At 37.6% G+C, this 14606-nt stretch overlaps 1 protein-coding gene across 6 annotated transcripts in view; it reads right to left on the minus strand.

The window, feature by feature from the left end:
• Positions 1-14606, minus strand: part of LOC121322372 (nck-associated protein 5-like) — a 204984-nt gene that overhangs the window by 115174 nt on the left and 75204 nt on the right. The window contains exon 1 of one of the 6 annotated variants that reach the window (XM_041262231.1): positions 1114-1275. The exons of the other annotated variants lie outside the window; for them this stretch is intronic. The gene's annotated coding sequence lies outside the window, so the exon portion shown is untranslated. Of the gene's footprint in view, positions 1-1113; positions 1276-14606 lie in introns of those variants that run through there. 6 annotated transcript variants of the gene reach the window in all.

The raw sequence follows: 14606 nt of genomic DNA on the forward strand, positions 1-14606 counted from the left end.
ACAGTACATTCCACTGCTTTTGAGGCTTTAATAAATCACTGGAGCTCATTACACTCACAAAGCAAAGTTTGCTTCACTAAATACATACTCCACATCGATGATGCCCTTAACCCAACAGTCCCACACTCAAATGGTTTGTGAGGCATAAAGGTTTTAATAAACATCAATAGAGAGCAGTGATGGGGTTTCAGTTAGAGAATGGTTTATTACCATCCACTTCACTGACAAGCAGCTCCTAAAACCCCATGCTAGAAATTAACAAGTGACTTGCAATCAGACATATATGTTTCTCCTAGCCCTTATCCATTGGTTCTCACAAATGATGAGCTTGCACGTCAAGGGGTTAGGTGTTCCTCCACTTGCCAGGGGTGCAAGGCAATTGAATGGCTCTGTTTATCTGCCGCAACACCAGCATGCATAATGAAAGGCACAAATTAGACCCCAGTCACTTGCATCAACAGAGAGCATTGAAAACATGTCGGATCACAATGGATATTGCAAGGGGATTAATCCACGAGATAAAATTGTATCAGGTTAGCAAAAATATCTGTGCACACCAAGCTGCACAAAAACACCCTTTTGATCATATTTTTGTGCCATCAATCAAAAATGAGCTGCTTACAGCCGTGCTGCAGTTCAGCCCATGCAGTTGCTAGTAGCAACAGGGCACACAATTGTTTTCCCACCGCTAGGCTTATCATCCCCTAAACATTCAAGTATCTCACATAAAATAGACTATTTAAAATGACTGCAGACCCAAAGTAAATCATTAATGCATGAAAGGCTTTCTAGCAAAATACAGTAACTTGTGCATTCTCTACTCACGTGTGCCTGTATGAGAAATGGTATGCTTTCAGTTTTCTGCCATTACATGAGCATGTATTTCAAATCATTGCCTTTATCACACATTGATTTGCAAGCAGCTCTACAAGGTTCACAACAAGCAGTTTAAAACACAACCCCTTAGTTTTAATGAGAAACATACTGCAGACAAATAAAACACTGTAAATATATGCATCCACATACAGTATACAGTATGAGCACAAATAAATTCTCGTCCTTGTATACATGCAATGGAAAAATGCACAAAATTCCAGTAGCCTAGCAGCTTACCTCGATTGTGGTTGTACATCCTGCTGGATGAAGTTCTTCAAATAACAGGCATAGTAATCCTACAAGCAGTCACGACAGCAGCCACAAACAAGAGATCCTTGAGTTGATAAACTTTCCATCCACACTGCAGCTGAAAGCTCCACTGGCTGCAAAACACCAGTCTCTCTCTCTCTCTCTCTCTCTCTCTCTCTCTCTCTCTCTCTCTCTCTCTCTCTCTTGTGCTTCACTGGTTTTCTCAGGCTGTGGGACGTTTAACATGTGCTTGAGGAGGGGCTCTGGCTTTGAAGGTGGCACTTTCCTCGGGGAGGGAGCTTAGAGTAGATCAAGAGCGTACGGCTGATGCTCCGTGTGCGATCCTACAACTGGGCCTATTAATTCCCAGCTCTAAGAAAACTGCCTGGGATCGGCTGTCCAATCCAGCCCATCTGCTGCAATCATAATCAGTCTCAACTGAATGCATCTGACAAATCTGTGCCTGCAGCAGGGGTTAGGGAAGCCAGCATTCAGAGGGGGAAGGGTATGTTTCTATTGTCTCTTCCGAATAGGCCGCCGGTGAAAAGGGGCGGCACTTGGGGAAGTGGAATTAAAAGGCTCATGGATACACTGTCTAAGTTAAAGAGGAGCCCCCCACTCTCCCCCCACCCAATCACAGTCTCTTGCTAAACATTCTCTGCTGCTAATGTATTAAATGAACAATTACACTAATCAGATTAGCAATTTGTAGTGGGGAAGTGGAGCGAAGGTAAACTGGTATCTCATGGGTGATTTTCAACAAAGAAGGTTAAAAAAAATAAAAACACAAACAAAGACACACACAAACACACAGCTAATCCTTAATCCATAACTAACACACAGCAACTAATAATACAAAATGTAAAAACACCACATTTGAAAATATCAATTCTGATTTTGATTTAAAGTATAATCCCATCATTTAATCATTATTCATTTTTTATCATTATATTGAATCTTCAAGTAGCCATATGTTTGTACAAGCCATTTAGAGGTTAGAACACTTGAAGTTGCAATTTGCTTCCAGTGTATATTGCTTGCCATATGGATATGCAACAGCTGGAGTAGTATTGTTCCTTGTTTGTTCCACACCATATGTTTTTTTTTTTCTTCTTCTGATGCCTTGCTCCGTATATTAGTAGCTTCCATGGGGATCTAAACTGATGCTGGCAATGGCAAAGGCTGCTCTGTTTTCATCTGGTGAGGCTGTGCCTGAACCCACATTACAGTACCTCTCAAAATACTACCACTGCCAACAGGAGAACATACATTACAAATACTGTAACTACAAATAAATACAAACTCAAAAGCCAAGCTTTATCTAACATATTTCAACACACCAACCAACAAGTACTAATTTCTACGTTCATTACTTGATAGATATAGTCTTTCATCATAACCTGTACTCTGATCTGGTGAACTCATTTTGTGGAACTCATTACAGCGTGAAGGGTATAAATGGCAGATTTCACCGTTCTGAAACACATGGCTGCTCAAGCAAGCAGCAAGCCTGGTTGACTGCCAGTGCCAGGGAATCATTTCACAGGAAAGGTGGCGGGCGGACGGTTTATATGCCACGACAGCCACAGTACTTCTGACACATTTTGCTTGAAATGAATCTTCATACACCAAGAGGACAAAGGGTTACAATTATTTCAAGATGTAAAGGGATCCAACAACAGCATTTCTAAAAAATATTTCCCATTTCTTGTGTTAATTTCTTTTGAATGTGATGATTTACTGTAACACTATAAATCTCTCATACTGCGACTATAATAGTATATGATTTGTGCATCAGTTTTTTTAGTTTTTTTATTTTAAATGTGTTATTGGGTATGGTACAGAGTTTTACATTTTAGTTCCAGAAAATCTACAGCATTGCAGAAGAATATTTTGTCTTTAGCCATAATTTCAAAATGTCCAATCAGAATTCTAAGGTAAAACTATAAGTCAGGTAGACAAGCATGCCTTCTTTAGTGCCTTCTTCACTTACATATTTTTACCACTGGATATCTTTAACAATGGGCAATTTGTGATATCTTGGAAGGGCCTCAATCTGTTTTTGTTATTCCATAATGGTTCTTTTAGAACAACCAGAACTAATGCTCGCTGTCATTAATCTGTACACAATGTGGTGTGTAGATACAGATGGGCGTCATTTTATTGTTGTTTCCTGGTTCTAGACATACAACAAGGTCAAAATGGTTGGAGGTTAAGGGTTTAAAACAACAAAGTTGTGCATCATGTCCTACCACTGCACTAAACTCTGACTCTAATGCCATTGGGGTCACTTTAGACCTTGGGACGATATTAGATAGGCTTTCGTGTCCGGGGGCAAATGCTGCATCTGATCCAAACACTTTCTAGAGCTAAAAAACAGGAGATATGCTCTGTTGTGAAATGGACAATAATACAATCTGCTTTGTGATCTCTGTCCCACAAGCTAATGCAATTATTTAATCCCAGCAGAGCAGTACCAGCTGCATAATAACTGTTTTGTTATGATACACGCCTGTCATGTCACATTATGAGATCCATGTTTGATGAGCAGTCTGCCTACAAACGACGAGCGAATGCAGAAAACAAATCCTGCAGAAGTAACCCTGGATGTTAGATTCAGTCAATCAAATAAACTGGTCACGCAGCTGATTAGCAAATGCAGAAAAACTCATGCAACATTGCAACAAACTGCCCTATTCTTCTCTAAACAGATTTCTATTAAGGATTTATTAGAGTATAAAACCTAATGCATTCTTACATTATACATTCTTATACGCAGTGCATTGTTATATTTACCTCTCTACTAGGTATTTATATATCGCTGTTACTGACTGAGGGCAATAACACATTTTAAAAAGTTTAAAAAAAGAACGTTTTCACATATGTAACTCCATCTCCGGGTTCCCATGGGAGTACAAAAGAAACAGATGTTTGATTTCCATAAGATTCCTTTACCACAAACAGCAGTATACACTCCCACACAATCCCGCCCACACAATGTACTGCTCATGTTTACTATGCAAGTGATGGTGTGACAGGGTTGGCTGACGTGGTGACGTCAGGTCAGAAGAAAGAACTGAGATAAACAGACAAATTACAGCAATGCAAACCGCTGCGGTGCTGTTTTTATTAAAGACAAAAACAAAATAAAAGGTTTGAACAAAAAAATATATATATATACCGACAAAACAAAACCAAATCACTGACACTAAACCTTAGGTCAGGCTGAGCAATTGCCTGCAATGACCCAATAGATTACTTGTAGTGTAGTTTCATTGTGTTTTGTTTCGTTTCATTTCATTTCTTTTTCGTTTGTCAACTCCCACCTACACTCCACTCCGAGCAGGGAAAACTGCAGGGTTTTTATACAGGTGACCATCTTCTGATTAGCAACAATTAATCAATTAATTAATTTGGGAGATGGTCACCTTCTGCACAAGGGCTTCCCATCCACGCTGCAAAAAAAATAACAAACATACGGCTTTGCTGTCCTATAAAATACACAAATACAAAATACACAGGGGGGGAGCGGTACCCCATTCTAAAATAAACAAATACATATTACCGCAGGGCCCCTTGTCCTGGTACACATGCTTTAAAGATAATGCACAAATACACAATGAGGGAAACCATAACCACTGATTAACAAACCAGCTTCCCTCACTACAAACATTTCTTTGCACCCATTTTCAGAATCTGAGCTTTGCCTGTAAAACAAGTGATTGCTCTATAGCAGTAGTTCCCAACATGTGGTCCGCGGACCACTTGTGGCGGCTGTGAGTAAACTTCAGGTGGTCCGCAAACAACTCAGTTACGCAGTTCTTGCAAAAACCCATTTCTACACAATCACACATTGTGCTACTGCAATATGTATTACTAAGCAACACAACAAACAGCTTTAACCATATTATATATAATTATAAGAGATGCATGTAGTCTGTATTTTTCTTTTTTTATGGGTGTGTTTATAAGTGAATATATATTTTTGCAACTGTCTTTGATGCAATACCACGCATCGCCTTTAAAGCTGGCATGAAACAGCTTTCTAATATAAACAACTATTAAACATTATGAAGCACATTTGTCTTGTCAAAATTACAGACTTCTTTTTTTTTCAGCCAGCATTATTTAAAAAAAATAATAAAATTATATCTAGCATTCACGTAAATACACATCTTTTTAATCCGTGATCATTCTACTACATGTTTTCACTGTTCAGGAAAACAAAAAACACAATCATGACTCTAGAATCGATTTTCACATGCATATAAAGCAAGCCAATGTGTACAATCAGTTCTTGACGCCTTCATATTTAACACAAATGCAAAATCACTATGGACAGTGCGCCATCAATCCCGATATGTAACATCCTGTACATTCTCCAATATTTTTTTAAATTTTTCTAATTGCTTCCCACCCACCTTGTCTTTGTATTCCAGTCTGTTTTTTATATGTACATCGAGCGAAGTTGTCAACTTAGTGTGTGCAATAAGTTGTGTTAAAAATGCATACGTTAATTTGCTACACGAGGTAATGGTTGCGGGGACCAGCAATGGTATTTAAATTTAGTGGATCCGATGAGGACCCAAAGCTCCAGTGCATTATTTGACTAGGGAAACTCTTAAATCTGCAAAATGGAGTCACCAGTTATCTACAAAGCATTCAGAATGTGAAAATAACCTTTTTAAACAAAAGAAACAAGCAACTGCCATCAACAACTTTCAAAAATGACAACATTCCTTGAACAGGTAGCGACGATTCCATCTCAGGAATCTCATGAAGTTAGGTATGTTATATAAACGCTTTACTTTCTACTTACTTAACTTCTACATATACAGATAAAAATGAGTTTCAAAATGCCATTGTGAAAAAAAGCATGGCAAGTGCTCCATGGGAAAAATCCAAACCAAGGAGGACTCTACATTGAAAAAGTTTGGGAGCCACTGCTCTAAAGGCAATGAGTTGTATTTAGTTGATCTACACAATGTTGGATCTCAATACCGCCACCACTGACATGGTTCACAGTGCAAATCTTGTAAAACAACATACGTTTCAGATCTGAATAGATTTAGTATTGAGACCCACCACTCTTCAAGTTGACACCAATAGGTGTTGTTGGGCAATTTGTATTCATTTATTTTGAAACAGGTAAAATTCAGCTGGCTACAGTACTTATTTGTATTGAGAGAGGATGAGACAGACAAAGAGAACATCTGGATTTGCAGGACTTGACTGGTTTAAAAGATGCATTCTGATTATTTTAAACTCTTACCACTGCTCAGTCAGGCACTACAGTGATGAATAGTCACGTATAATTTAAGGAGTAAGCTACACAGTTCAAAAACAGTAAACACTAAATCCAATGATTTGTTGTCGTTCAACACTACATTTTCAGTATTATTTCTCAATAAACCAATTTTAAAGCAATTTTTCATTAGCTTTCTAGACTGCTAAACATTCACATGGTCACCACAAATTAAATGAGAAAGGTTGGTGAAAGAGTGTTTAAGGTTTTCTCCTCTCTCAATAAAAGTAGAAGAGGAAAAGGATTAGGGCTTGACTCTTAACAAGAGGATGCATTTCTGCTCCAAGGCTTTCTTCATACAACAGGTAATAAGACAAACTTACAGGATGTAATGCAATAAACTGTGACTGCAGTCTCCAGGCTATACATTCTAAACAATCACCTCTCTGACTATAGAAGCGATTTCAAGTGTGAAATCATGACACGCTCTCTGTAACTTCTTTAAGCAGCAGCTGGTAGTTTACCACAAAAGCCCATAAGTGCATTCTCTCTTAATATAAAGTGGAAAGCAGCTGTCTATACTTGCACAAACTAATGAATGTAACACTCGGCTTATAAATCAATTGATCAGATCTTACTTTGAAGTGAAGAGCTACTCGCTAGTTTCTTTCATAATGTATGTGATTTTAAAAAGTAATACTATACTGAGCACCAGAAGACACTTATCACTTATATTTGGACAAAATTCACTAGATCTGATCGATAAATTAAAAACTCTGTTTTAGAGCAGGTGCAGTGGCTTTGTGTTGTGCTGATTAACAATTGACATCACAAAGATGCTGCAAAATGATCTGTCAATCTTGGGCAGGTGTTGTGACCCTTGGTCTCCCAGTTCGTGGCCTGTCATTGACAGAGTGTGTCTGGTTATACCGTCTCGCCAGGTTTGAAATTGCTGGCTGTGAGCACCAAAGACAGTGAGCCAGAGTATGCTGCCCTAGTCCAGCCTCCATGCACGAAGGTGCTGCTCTCTTGACAGGCATACTGTTTTTTTTTTTTTTTCTGTGATTTTCTTTATTGCTTTTATTCAAGCTTGCCATTCAACAGCTGAAATCACTCCATATCCAGTGTCCAATCAACTGTCTCACTAATTAGGTGATTAAGTGCATATGCTTCAGTCGTAGTCACTCAAGTGTATCATGGTCAAGGATGAATGATCGAGTGATTAAAAAGAAACCAAAAACATTTCGTCAATGTCCATCATTTACATACCTTATTTTTTCGATAGTAAATGTGTTATAATAGTGATACGTTTCTTTTGATGCTCTGTATTTTTTGAGGAATTGGTTTCATTTTGTACCGATTTTACAATGGTTCCTGGTCGTTAGGAGTCATGAGAGAAAGATACATCAAATGATTAATGCTGTTGGGTAATGGCTTGCCTGATTAACAACCACTTTCAGTAATCAGTCAAATAAAACCATGTGATTATGCAATTCCCCTAATATACCAAGCAATCACGAAGTACCGCAAACTGGAACCAAATCCTCAATAAAAATATCACAGAGTAGTTTGCAATTAAGTGCAGCCTATTCTTAACCAAGAAAATTAGAAAAGCAAATATAATATTTTCACTTAAAGTTAAATTTAGTAAATGTACTGCGCATTGCATACAATGCTGGTGTGGACAAAATACCAGTACATAATCTCCCATGGATACCAGTCACATCATAGTAGAGTAAGTCACCTTTTGGAAATATTGCCATTAACCTGAGAATACTAATGATCAGTGTTTTTTTTTTTTTTTTTTTTTTAAATGGCCTTGTCTGATACTACATCACGGCTATAAACCATAATAAAGCCAATCCACCTATATTGTAACAAAAAGAAAAATGTGTGTCCTTCAAGGCAAAGTTATAATAAAAGTTAATAGTACTTACAGTACGCTAAACTCAAGAGAATTATCCATGAAGGGACCTTGGTGTCAAATCAGTAAAATGCATCATTAACCCATCCTGTTAACATTCACCCAAAAGAGCATTAAAAAATTAGGCATGCCTATGGTGGACAGCCCAATATGCCATCAATAAAGTACGTGTGAACTCTGATATTGCACGGATCCCTTTCCTACAATGTATGACATAGATTTAAAACAAACAAACATTAAAGTAACGTATGTGTATGAAAATGTTAATAGCTTTAAGTGTATAAGCAATCTATATGCAGTTATAGTGATGGCAAGCCTTCTCCCATCAGTACCCAGCATTGATTTAAAGGATTACTGTATAGAAAGGCAGTTGATCAGGTTTGCTCATACAGTATTAGATCCATTCTGTTTCATATTATGGGCTTCTTCTCTGCTTTATCTACCTGATCAGTATGTGAATGAGGCTTGGTATTTGATTTTTTGATATAAAATGTGTGGAATAAAGTGGAAAATAGAGAATAAAGTCAGGATATTTCCTAAACTTGCTACCATAACAAACTTCCACTGAAACAAAAGTACACTCCAGTGACTTCAAACATGACTGAGTCCCACATTCTGAACTGTGGTGTTGGCTAGTACCAATGTATGTCTTTTGATTTAAAAGTTTACATATTTCCAAATGTTAATATCCTAAAATGGCAATGTTTACATTATAACTCAAATATAGAAAACTATTTAAAAAAAAAAGAATTAAGGCAATGAACGAAGGAACGATGGCATTTGAGACAGCTGAAAAATTTTTTACAACACAACTCTTTACAGCTTGTAAAATGTCAATGACCAGTAATACTTCTGGGAAATAACTGTTGCTAACACTAAAAATGAACTTGTAACTCGTTTGTCATGGCAAACTAGTTTTATAAATAGAGATACTTGATACACTGAGTTTTTCCAACTGTGGCAGAAAGCATAGCCTTGTTTGGGGCCCATTGCTCCCAGCGGGGCCTTCCCTTCTCCTGCGTCTCCCCTTGAAACATTCTTTTTAAACTCTTTGACCCCGGCAGCTTTAATTTATTCAGAAAGCTTGTGGTGTCTCTCCTGGACTCCCATCCCCCCATTTCCTCATTCTAGTTACAGTCACTCCAAATTGAATAGCCAACATGCTGCATGTTTAGGAAGGCTAGAAGGATAGAATTCGTAGGTTGACCATGGCTAACTGTGCTGTCATCTCGACAGTGCAAGGCTAGGGAGGTAGGTCAACAGCGGGTGAAATGCTATCCTGGTAGTTGCAAACACAAGATCACTGGCAGCTATTACATTTATTAGGACGTCCCTGACTGATGAGGATTTATGCATTCCACATGTTAGGAACCGAGTTCATGGTATTATTCTGGAATCTGAGGAATCAATGCCTGGAGGTTTTAATTTGACACAAGAAAGAAATAAAAATAAAAAAAACTGCCATCAGCTACTTGAAGAAATATGCAAGTGGACACATATAACGAAATATGTCTAGACGTAGCTCGTAAAGTATGTTGTTCTCTTAGTTCACTGTAACTCAAAGCATGTTTTTGCTGAAACATTTTTAAGATCTGTATAACATTAGATTGGAAGGCATGACTCCCTTTCTGAATGATGTTTAGTTATTGAAGGTTTGCACAAGCCTGCTGCCTGAGTATTTAGGCAAGGAGATAATGTAGAGATGTTTTGATTATCATAACATTCACCATAAATACATATACATATCCGATACAGTTTTGTTAATGAAACTGCAATAATTGAAAAGGGGTATTAAAAAGTAATCCTTTCTTCTATAGGTACTCTTATTTTCCTCAGTGCGGGTTTCAAATCAATAGCTTGCCCGAAATCTCCTTCCCTGGGGACCGCATCTAAATATACAATTAAATGTATGACATCTTAGTGAAGCTTAGCATTATCAAATTAAAGAATTAGATTGGAAGCCATCCTATTCTGCTGAAGCATGTGCCTGTCCACTGACCCCAGTTAACCCTTTCTCCCCCTTCAGAAAGACCGTGCCACAGTGAAAAGAGGCATCTCTGCAGACGTGTAGCAGCTGTTTAAAGTTACACCCCAGCAAAGACAGGCCAGAATCTGTTGTCTCGTCACCGTTTGGTTCAGAGTATCCTCCTCAGTGCTGTTGGGAGTGTTTATTGCAGACAAGCCATTTTGCTGGCAGTCAGAAAAGCCATTGTGAGTTGCTATCTGGCAGTGTCAGCAGGCTTCAACAGCATGTTCTCCAAACTAAAGTTTTGTGCTGCATCTGTAACATCAAACAATTTCTCTATCAATATTTTTAAAGTTAAACACATAAGAAATTAAGCCAAGGAAAGAAATATTTTGACAAACATCTTTACTCTGATAATTTGCTTCTGAACTTAAAAATAATAAACAGTAAACAAAAAAGAAAAAAAAACATTAAAATATTTTTTTTTTCACGAAGGGCTACACAATGTATACTTCTCAACGGTTTGTCTTTTTAAATTCAGCAAAATGTGCAATAAAAGCTAAGCCAAATGTTCAATAAAATCCCCATGACTGTGTGGGACCCAGGGCATGCACAAACCACATATCCTGCAACATATCATTCCAATATTGCAACCCTTAACAGTAAGGCAAAGTGTAGTTTTAGAACTTCCTTCTAGTGAGTGACATTGTCACTTTAAATGCAAATATGTGTAATTGCAAACAAGGACCCCGTTATGGCCTGTAACCCCTACCTTGCAGACCCTTTGTGCTGTTATATTCCCTCCAGCTCACAGGACCAGGCAGGGTACACACAGTGCATGTTTGCCGAGTCCGGCCGCAGGATTCATTGAGCACATTCTGCCACTGACAGCGTGTGAAATGATAGATAAAATATGTACTCTTTGGGACATTGTAGCCTCTGTATATCTAAACCTTACACATTGACTGTATGTATTGCACTGGATATGTGAAGTGATATGTGTAGAGGTGGTTTAAACATAGCTAAAAAAAAGTTTGTTTATTCTTCATAATAATATTATATAATTATTAATATATATATAACGTAATTATTTTTCCCATTTTAATTCTGGTACTCCAACTGGATTTAAAATATTTTTCCTCTATGTATATATATATATATATATATATATATATATATATATATATATATATATATATATATATATATATATATATATATATATATATATATGTTCTAATATTTGTTTTTAGTTTAAAACAGGATTTATATTTTTTTTAAAAACAAACCAAACCAAATTCAAGATGACAGGTTTGCAGCATATTCATGGATGTGCTGGAGAGCATCATTAACATCACTAAGGAGAAGAAGAAACTGAATTACAGAAAGCTAGAATGAACACAGGAACAGAATTATTCCCCGTCTAGCAAATGTTCTTGACAAGCATCATTGTCTCCAGGTCGTGGACCAAGTTTGATCAGAGCACCCTTGGCTGCTTAACTAACCTAATGCTCTCATTGGCTACCGCTACTGCCTAAGGATTCTGCTGATGCATTTGCTTTTGCTTTATGGGTTCATCCAGGAGTGAACCAACTGAGGCTGCTTCAGATGCTAAGGAATAGCAGGGGTCCAGGCAATGCAGCAGGCAAACTCAATTAGGACATGTGCAGAAATGACAGGTAGGCTACTGTAATAACAAAACTCATTTGTTTGTTTTTTTAAACAGAAAACAAAACAAAATGCCCTTACCGGTGAGTCATATTGAAGTCGTCTACAGTTTCTGGTAACTTGAAACCACATTAGTTTTAGAACTGCAGAATGTTAAATTCAAGACGTTATCAGGAGCAGACAGACACTTCTTTATAAAAGCAAAACAATTAACAGAACAAAGAAGTAGAAGCAATGGCAACACAATGGATCTGGAACAAGTATAACTGATACTGTAGAATATGGGCACTGAATTGATACCATGCTACTACAATGGCTTACTGTGCATTGCGTGATACTGTACTGTATGAAAACATGACCACTGCAATACCCTCCTACCCTGTATCTGCCCTTGTACGTGGGATTGGTTTGATTGCAGGTTAGTTGGGTGATTCTCAATTTTAATGTGTTTAAATTACATAGGATTTCTATTTTAATCATAATATTAATTAAATCATACAGTGCAGGATCACATAGTGCTTAAATGGAAAACAGATATTTTATTTAAATCGCTTTCCATTTAGAAACACATTAACACACCAATCCATTCATCTTATATTAATAACAAAGCTCAGCTACGAATTTAACATCGCTGCTGAAATAGCAGCTCCGTTCAGGTGTCTGAACATTTAATAATTACAGTATCTGGCGTGTTTAGTGTGAACCAGCATTGTAAAGGCACTTACAATAATAATCTTGAAATCTTACATCTCAACATTAATTTCCTAAAGCTTAAGTGTAGTGCATTTACAAATTGATTCAATGTGGGAAAGCTACTGGAGGTATAAAGTTTCATAGTAATGAAAAGATTATTTGTTCACGTTGAGTCAAATTACAGAACATTTGTAGTGTTCTCCCTGACAGCATTAATATCTTTAGACAGCAAAGGTGCTGTTGCTATAGACATATAAAATGAAGACATATATGAATCTAGTTTGTACTTGTTCATATTTTTTTCCCCCAATATTATTTGGCATGCATTTTTAATATGTTTTTGCTTTCCAGGTAAATACAGGTTTAAAAACAGGAATTGTGTATTTATAGGTCAAAACATATTTTTCTTTTTTGTGAATATTAGCATGAAACATACAAGATCAGGTGTACATTATATGCTGGGTTCAATGGTCCATAAAGCAGCATATCGCAAATCCCTTGGAAAGAACAGAATCCACAGTGGCCACAGCAAAAGGTGATTTACAGTTTCAATTGCTGCTCCAGAAGTGACAGGGCCCTACTGCTCTTGTACTGCCCCAGGTGCTACACAGATTCCGGCCCTGCATGGGCCCTGATGGACCAGAATAGGACTCCTCCGTGCGTCCAGACCTTTACAGAGCTCCTGGGGAGCTACAGTTGTACACATAGTCTGTCCATTCTCCCCTTTGACTCAGCCGTTGTGTTGAGTCAAGGCCTACAGAGAATAACCATATGCACTGAACAGATGGGATCAGGTAAGCCCAGCCTCACAACTTCCTTCACTGTGAGAGAGTTCACTGATTTAGTCAGAGAGAGCATCTGGGTCTCCTTGCGAAGGTCCACTCTTAAAAAAAATAAAAAGAACTACAATATATGTTGAGTCAGGCAAGTGATTATAAATCTAGGTCCTCCTGCCACAGCTGCTATTCACAGAGGGAAGGCTACCTCACTCCCGGCCCGTCACGCTTTTTAGTGTCCAAAAACATCCATATGTCCCACAAGTCATCTACAGGGCTGTCTGCTGGAGCTGCAGTCATTGAAATTTATACTCTTGTGTGTTATTAGCCTTTGGAGAGTCATGAATTCAGGTGGAGAAAAAAAAACCCTCTTTAGAAGGCTGTTGTTGCCCGTGCATATGTCAGTATATTAAATAGCCATTGAGGTCATTTCTCTCAAATTGCAGCATAGCACAATGTTTTACCTGACCTGAGAGGAAAGGTATGTTGATATATTTTTGCACGTATGTAAACTTACGTTCTGTATTGATGGATGGTGGAACATCACTCTGATCTAATAAATCAACAGACGCATGAAAATGTTCTGAAGTAACTTGGGCTTCACCCAGACCCCCTGAATGCACCAGCAGCTGAACTATAACAAGGCCAATTGAGTGAAATTTCTTTTCAACTTCCATGAAGTTCATTATTTAAAAATCACAAATGGATAGATTTCACAAACATTATTCATACACTCTCACTTTCCATCCGTTAGTGCAAGCAAATGACTCTAATCTTCCAACAGGCCAAAGTAGAACGTCTGCTATTTGGTTTAGTTTTCAAAGACAACTTTTTTTCATTTTTGATATTTCTCTGATATTTAACTGATAGCAGACTGGTATCTTAAACAATAGTATTTTACTCCAGTAGTATTTCTGAAACTTACATTAATTTACATATAAGACCCAACTCAACAAACAGGCAGCATATCCTTTCTTACTGTATTATTAAGTCATTGTTCACTGGTGTAGAGTTCTACCGTTGTCTAGGGATAACAAACCAGCAGCTTGGCATACCATGAAATGGTACATGCACCTGCTTAGCAACAGAAAAACAAATTTCATATAAATAGTGCTTTCTGATGAGGAACAGCTGTATGATTCAATTTTGTAGATACGATATATACAAACGACTCCAGAAGATGAGTTCAGAGTGGAGAACCTGCAAGGT

Source organism: Polyodon spathula, chromosome 10 (assembly GCF_017654505.1).
Source record: "Polyodon spathula isolate WHYD16114869_AA chromosome 10, ASM1765450v1, whole genome shotgun sequence".
Lineage (NCBI taxonomy): Eukaryota > Metazoa > Chordata > Actinopteri > Acipenseriformes > Polyodontidae > Polyodon > Polyodon spathula.